Here is a 6,810-nt window from a genome sequence, read left to right on the forward strand (position 1 = left end):
TAAATGTTTAATTCCAGAAAAGGTTAGATTGTCTTGAAGAGATGTGGAAATGACAGCCCTGAATTCCAAGGAAGTTTAGGGTATGTTGCCCTGAGAGCTGAAAACTAGGAAATGGTGAACTATCTGGAAAAAGAGAAATAAGATACCCAGGTTCCCACTGTCTCAGGTGAGTCCCTCCACCGGGTCTCCAAATGACAGAAGTTTGACCTCACTCTGATCTCAGAACCTATGTAAAGCCAGACATAGCAGGACTAGCACATGCCTGTGATCCTGGCGTACCTACAGGAGAGATGGCAGGCAGAGAGACAGGAAATCCGTGGAAACTCTAGAGCAAGTAACCTGACATAATGCAGTAGCAAAGGAGTGACGGAAGCTAAGACACCCGCCCCCCCCAACACAGACCATAAACACATACACACAGAGATTAAGAGAAAACCTATAGCAGTTATAAGAAGCACATATACACATCAGTAAAATCCATCCTGTTACCTTTCCTCACATCCCCATTAAAAATAGATTTCTTTATTTTTTTTCTTAATTTTGAGATAATATGGATATGTGGCCTAGGCTGGCCTTGAGCTTGCAGCCCTCCTGTGTCAGCCCCCCACAACCCCGAGTTCTGGAATTATAAATAATACACCAGCATGTTCATCTTCAAGTGGAGTTTTAATAGGCTGGTAAATCCCTTTGAAGGCCCACTGTCTCAAGGTGTTCCTAGGGATTTAGATAAAGAGTCAGTGTGGGAAACCAGCTGATGTATATGATGACAGACTCCATATGCACATGGACACTGACTAGACCAGACATGCCAAAGGGGCTCTGACTCAACCTTTCTCTGCAGTGACCAGCCTGGGAAGAGTAACCTGCACTTGTGCAGCAGTTGGCCTTGGAGAATCAGGGCTTACATCACAACTGCCAGGTTTCCTAACCTGTGCCCTTACTTCTAACTCAAGACCGCAGGAAACTACATGCTTCCCCCAAATCCCATTTCTAGCCACGCCCTGTCCAACTTTGTCACATTAACACCCCCCCAATGAGAGTGTCCCTGAGGATCCCTTGCTCCTTCCTTCCCTTCTTTTGTGTTACAGGATTTCCCCATTCCTGGCCAGCTTTACAGTCTCCAGGAGAGACAGCAGCCCTGCCTCTTGCTAGCACAGTGTCTGCATAATAATAGCCTTGATTGGTCCACTACTTATTTCAATAACGACATTAAAAACTTCCTTTAAAGGACAATCATGAAAATTATAACGGAAAAAAAAAAAAACCCTGCTAAGTCAGCGACTTCGACAACGGCCTCATTCATCAGGTCCCGAGTTTAACTGATATAGATTACGCATCAATTATAAGCCAGACACCAGAATAAATTACACTTCTGTAGGACGGATTGGTCTAAGAAGAAAGCCAGGAAACCGCACAGGCGATGCCTTGGGGTGTGGCGGTTTGAATCTTGAGCCGGTGCTTATTGTGACTACGGCGTGCAAAGGAGTGACTTCGAACTTCTTTAAAGTTCTCTTGTTTGTGTGTGAGTGAAGAGACAGCCTCAGTCTGACTATAATGTACCCAAAAATCCCACTAACGGGCCGAGGAGATGGCTCAGCAGCCAAGACCACTGGCTGTTCTTCCGGGGCACCCGGATTGGATTCTTGGCACCTACAAGGAGGCTCCCCATTATCCGTAACTCCAGTTCCAGGTAATCTGTTGCCCTCTCCTGGCCTTTCTGAGTACCGGATATGCATGTGGAGCACAGACACACGTGCAGACAAAACACCTTTACACATAAAGTTATTTAAAAAAAAAAAAAAAGATTGTGGGTTGGGGATTTAGCTCAGTGGTAGAGCGCTTGCTTAGCGAGCGCAAGGCCCTGGGTTCGGTCCCCAGCTACAAAAAAAAAAAAAAAAAAAAAAGATTGTTACTAATCCTTGGACGTTTGTTACTCTATTTTTAGGAATACGATAAAAAATATTGTACATATAATTACTTGTCTAGGATGATTTTCTCTCTTCCTCTCCCTCTCTGTTTTTCTGTCTTATACTTAATTTATTGACTCACCGCACAAAGTTCCCATTAAAGTTGGCAAATAGAGCTCCTAGAAATCTTGCTCCAGGGAATGATGTTCTGGGTACATCTTTTCTTTTCTTTCTTTCTTTCTTTCTTTTTTTTTTTTTTACTAAAAATGACATTTTCATTAGCACTGCTAATGAACTGTGCTTATTTCTTTGGGGAGTGATGATTTATTAAAAGAATTAAAAATGTTCAGGAAAAAACCCAAAATAATTACATCTATTCGTTTTGAATATGATCACAGTGTTTTCGAGAGAGAAATTAGTGACTATTCCCCGCAGCCGTGGTGGCTTTTAAACACTGCATAATTCTGGAGATTGCCACCGGGGAAGATTGCACCATTGCTCATTAGAGGGATAATGTCATTATAACAGCTTTACTCTGAGACATAAAACAGTTAAATGAAGCCCCCGAAACAGAAAGGCAGAAGTTGTTTGGTGAATCATTCTTGTTCCACAGCGGTTCTATATGGAGCCAGAGTGCAGCTCTGGGCTTAATTTGATGAATCTTCCAAGGAAATGCTGCTGGGGTTGGTGGGAAGGGTGTTAGGGTCCTGTAATTGGTCTCTAGGCTTCGTGATCTCTGTTCACACAGCTTTGCAAGCTAATGGTGTACGAGCCAGGAGAGAATACAAACTCACACATAGCAAGTAAGGAAGACCTCCCCGGCTCTGTGCTTGTGACTCTCTTCTTGTGACCTTAGGAACTTGAGCATGACTGGGGCTGTTCTGGTCCAAAGTGCTGGGAAGTTCAGACCAGGTCAAGGGCAAGGCCAGGCCAGCCTGGCCAGGGTTAGCCTTATTCAAGAGTCTTTTTAGGCTGGGCTAAAGGAACAGGCAGCTTGCTGGAGGTTGGTAAATCAGCTCTCCAAAGGAGAACCAATTGACACAGAAAGAAAAATTGTACCGTGGGTCAACCCCGAGCACAGACTCTCATGATAAACCTTACAGGTGTAGTCATGGAGAAGCCTGTGTAGCAGAGGCAAGGATGACTCCACTAAGAGAATGGTCTTAGCCTAGAGCCTATCACTTGCAAGGAAGAAGCTGCTTTAAATTTCTTAGCTCTGGGGGCTGATGCGATGGCTTAGTTGTCAAGGTGTTAGAAGCCAAGTTTGAAAGCCTGAGTTCAATCCCATGGGACTCACCAAAAACAAAACAAAACAGAACAAAAGCACCTTAACTCCCACGAATTGCCCTCTGACCTCCACACTCAGGGCCGTGGCACATGACAGCTCCCACAGGAAGTAAAGGTTAAAAAAAAATTTATGACTCTAGACTTGTTGATTGCTTTCTGGAAAAGCGATCAGGACAGTGCCGGCATTACAGGGGTGCCAAAGACTTGGCAGTCGATGACGCTCGCTTGACGCTCGTGCTGGCAGCAGAACTGAGTTGAGGACTGCTTCCGAACCAGGGAACTGTCTCACCGCAGAGCCCTGAACAGGATGTGGTTGAGATGCTGGTGCTGACCGGTGGCACCTTTGGTGGTCCTAGAAGCTTGAGATGAAGGTGGACAGTGACCCAAGCTCAGCTCTCCATGAAAAAAGGCGGCCCGCCTACCAACAAGGACACGAGAATGTTAGAAACAAGAAAGCCCTTATCCTTCAGTCTGCTCGGTCCAGGCTGGTCACGGACAGATGTGGCGATGAAGATGGCCCAGCGCTCACCTGCAGGAAGTCAATAGAAACCATTGGTGTCTAAAGAAGAAAAGTGGATGAAGGGTCGGGTGGGGTTGCCCACATAATCCAGCACTGAAGAGCTGGGACAGAAGAATTCTGAGTTCCAGGACAGTCCCGATGACAAACCCTGATCGATGCCCCGCCCCCCTCTTCTCCCAGAGCTCAGTCAATGGTTAAGAGTACTTTCTGCTTTTGCAGAGGACCAGGGTTCAGTTCCCAGCACCCACGTGGTGGCTCACAACCATCCATGACTCCAGTTCCGGGGAATCCTATACTACTGGCTTCTGCAGGCAGGCACTAGATATGCACATGATGTCTAGATATGCATTTAGGCAAAACACTCGTAAACATAAAACAAAAATAAATAAACCTGAGAAAAGGAGATTTAGTTCAGGGTGGGGAAAAATAGAAAGCAGCAGCAAGGCCCAGGAAATCCAGGAGCCAGTGAGCCGCAGAGAGAGCGCCTCTGATCTTCAGTCACAGGCTTAAGGTTTGAAACAGCCCTGTTTTCCTCTCCTGCCACTCCCACACGCTTTAGAAACCTTGTAATCCATCCTCAGCACACTGTTCTGTGAATTTAGCATGGAGAGTTCTCTGCTTTCTGAGACGTGGGGTCTAGAAGCAACATGGCCACCTCTCAGAAGCTGTGCTCAGCGGTTCCAGTCCCGTGACCCCGGAAGTGATGAGCGCATAGCTAACAGAGGCTGGAATTCAGCCTCCACTCTGTTCTCTCCCTTCCTTCTGCTCCTGGAGTTCCTGTGACAGATCCTTGTCAACCCTATTCTCTCCCTTTTCACTGCCACCCTCTCAGAAGGTGTCTTCCAAATGACCCTCATTTCACAAGTTGCATCAGCCTCTGAGACAGACCCCTTTGGAGAAACCTTGAAGTTCACAGGGTACTCAGAGTACTTAAAATCTTGACAACAGGGTATTTGAGGAGCTACTTACCAAACAAGTGTTAGATGCCAGAAAGGTGGCCCAACTGAATAGGAGACTGAAAGGAATGATGGCATAGGACTGAACGCAGGAAGAGCAGGGAGGAAGGGAGGGGCTGAAGGGCTTCCGATGCCAGCAGCTGCCCCTGACAATCCTGCTCTCTCCACACATCTCAGTAGACTGACATGACAAATACTGTCTGGACAAAAAAAAAAAAAAAAAAAAAAAAAATCGACAGAGTTAACAAAGCATTCCTAAAAAACCCAATCCATCTTAAAGAGTGAACCCAAGCGCCATTTTGTATTTAATAACTAATTGGGGAGGGGGGGTCTAGTTTATATGCTCAGCAAAGAAACATTGAAAAACAGAAACACACTCCGGGGCGGGGGAAAATCAACCCAGATCACACAACTTAAAGATAACTGCCAACCAACTAACATTTGCTGAAGATATTTCTAGTATTTTCCATGCATATACATTTTTTCATACAAAAAATAGTAGCATACGTGTTACTTTATAGACTTTTTCTTTCTTAGGTAATTTACATTTACTTTTTAATCTCTGAAAAGGCTTAGCCTGGGACAAGATACTTCTGTTCAGCTATGATTTGATGACCATCTCAAATGGGGGAAACACTGTATCTGTATGAAACACTTCACCACTGTAACATTTAATGTTTAAACTGGACAAGCTCAGATCGTGAATCTCCAAGGTACGGATTGGGGGAAGGTTTGTTTGTTTGTTTGTTCGATTGCTTGCTTGTTTGTTTTTGAGCCAGGGTTTCTCTGTGTAGCCCTGGCTGTCCTAGAACGTGCTCTGTAGACTATGTTGGTCTCAAACTCGGAACTCAGAGATCCACCTGCCCCTGCCTCCTGAGTACTGGGATTATGAGGCATGGGCCACCACCATGCGGCTAGGGAAACTTTTCTATTGTAGATCTGAGGGAGAGTACAGCCAGGGTCCTGTGGAAGAGTCCAGAGCACAGAGGGAGAAAGTAATAAACTGAACTTGGCTAGCAGACTGAACCTGGCCATGGGGGTGGGGGGGAGCGAGAGAGGAAGACAATGAAAGTAGGCGAAGGAGAGAGAGGGGGTGCTGAGAAGGGGAGAGAAAAGAGCTGAAACGGTAGGGGTAGGAGGGAATGAGAAGGGGTGGGGGAGGGCAGGAGTGGAGGAGGGGTGGGGTGGGGGTCGGGGAGGGACAGGAGCTGGAGAAGTTTAGGGTAGGGGGCAGGGTGAAAGAACTGATAAGAACCTCAGTACTTGTACTGAGCAAGCCAGGAGGCCACCATGCCCTTAGATGTGTTAATAGGCACCACATATAGCCATTTGTCCCAAGTCTTTTGGACCCGACATAACCCACAAACTGCATTATAGTCTGCAAGTTTCAAAAGGTCTCAGCATCCTGTAGGCAACAGGGCCAGCAATGACCATGTACAGATCCTACAGTGTCTAAATTTTAATGGTTTTTCTGAGACTGGGTTTCTCTGTGTAGCTCTGGCTGTCCCGGAGCTCTCTGTAGATGAGGCAGGCCTCGAACTCAGAGATCTGCCTGCCTCTACCTCTCAAGTTCTAGTATTAAAGGCGTGTGCCACCCACTGCCTAACTAAGAGAATACTTCTTATACCAAAATTCTGATTCAGAAGTGAAAAAGTATAATGTAAGTCTCCAGACAAAGCGAGCAAAATGAGCATGACTGGTCACTTATCAACTTGATTTGATTAAGCAACACCTAAGGCGACCTCTGTGGTGGCACTCTCTTCTGGTCTCGGCACTCCGGAAGCAGAGACAGGCAAATTTCTGTGAGTTCCAGGCCAGATAGGGATATATGAGAGCAGGTTTCAAAAATAAGAGAAAGGAAAGACCCCCGTCATTAGTGAGGCATAGCTTTGAGTTAGCCTGCATGTGAAAGTGTTTCTAGAGAGAATTATTTGTCAAGGAAGGGACGTGCCATGGCTGTGAAGGGCACCATCCCATGAAGGAGGATCCCAGACTGAGTAACAAGGAACAGGTGAAAGTCAGTGCTCACCCTCTGCTTCCTGACTGCAGACACAAGGAGACTAGCAGCCTCCTGTTTCTGCTGGCATCCTGCTCCAACCGCCCAACCTTCCTGGCCAAGATGCTGTGTGCCATCAAAGTC

At 46.3% G+C, this 6,810-nt stretch overlaps 1 long non-coding RNA gene across 1 annotated transcript; it reads right to left on the bottom strand.

Moving 5' to 3' along the window:
• Nucleotides 1-2,421: 2,421 nt before the first annotated feature.
• On the bottom strand, nt 2,422-4,463 carry LOC134481092 (uncharacterized). Its single transcript, XR_010056312.1, has 2 exons — nt 4,278-4,463; nt 2,422-3,723 (listed from the first exon to the last, which is right to left on the bottom strand). It is a non-coding gene; the product is annotated as an uncharacterized LOC134481092 (long non-coding RNA).
• Nucleotides 4,464-6,810: the final 2,347 nt, after the last annotated feature.

This window comes from Rattus norvegicus, chromosome 11 (assembly GCF_036323735.1).
Source record: "Rattus norvegicus strain BN/NHsdMcwi chromosome 11, GRCr8, whole genome shotgun sequence".
NCBI classification, from domain to species: Eukaryota; Metazoa; Chordata; class Mammalia; order Rodentia; family Muridae; genus Rattus; species Rattus norvegicus.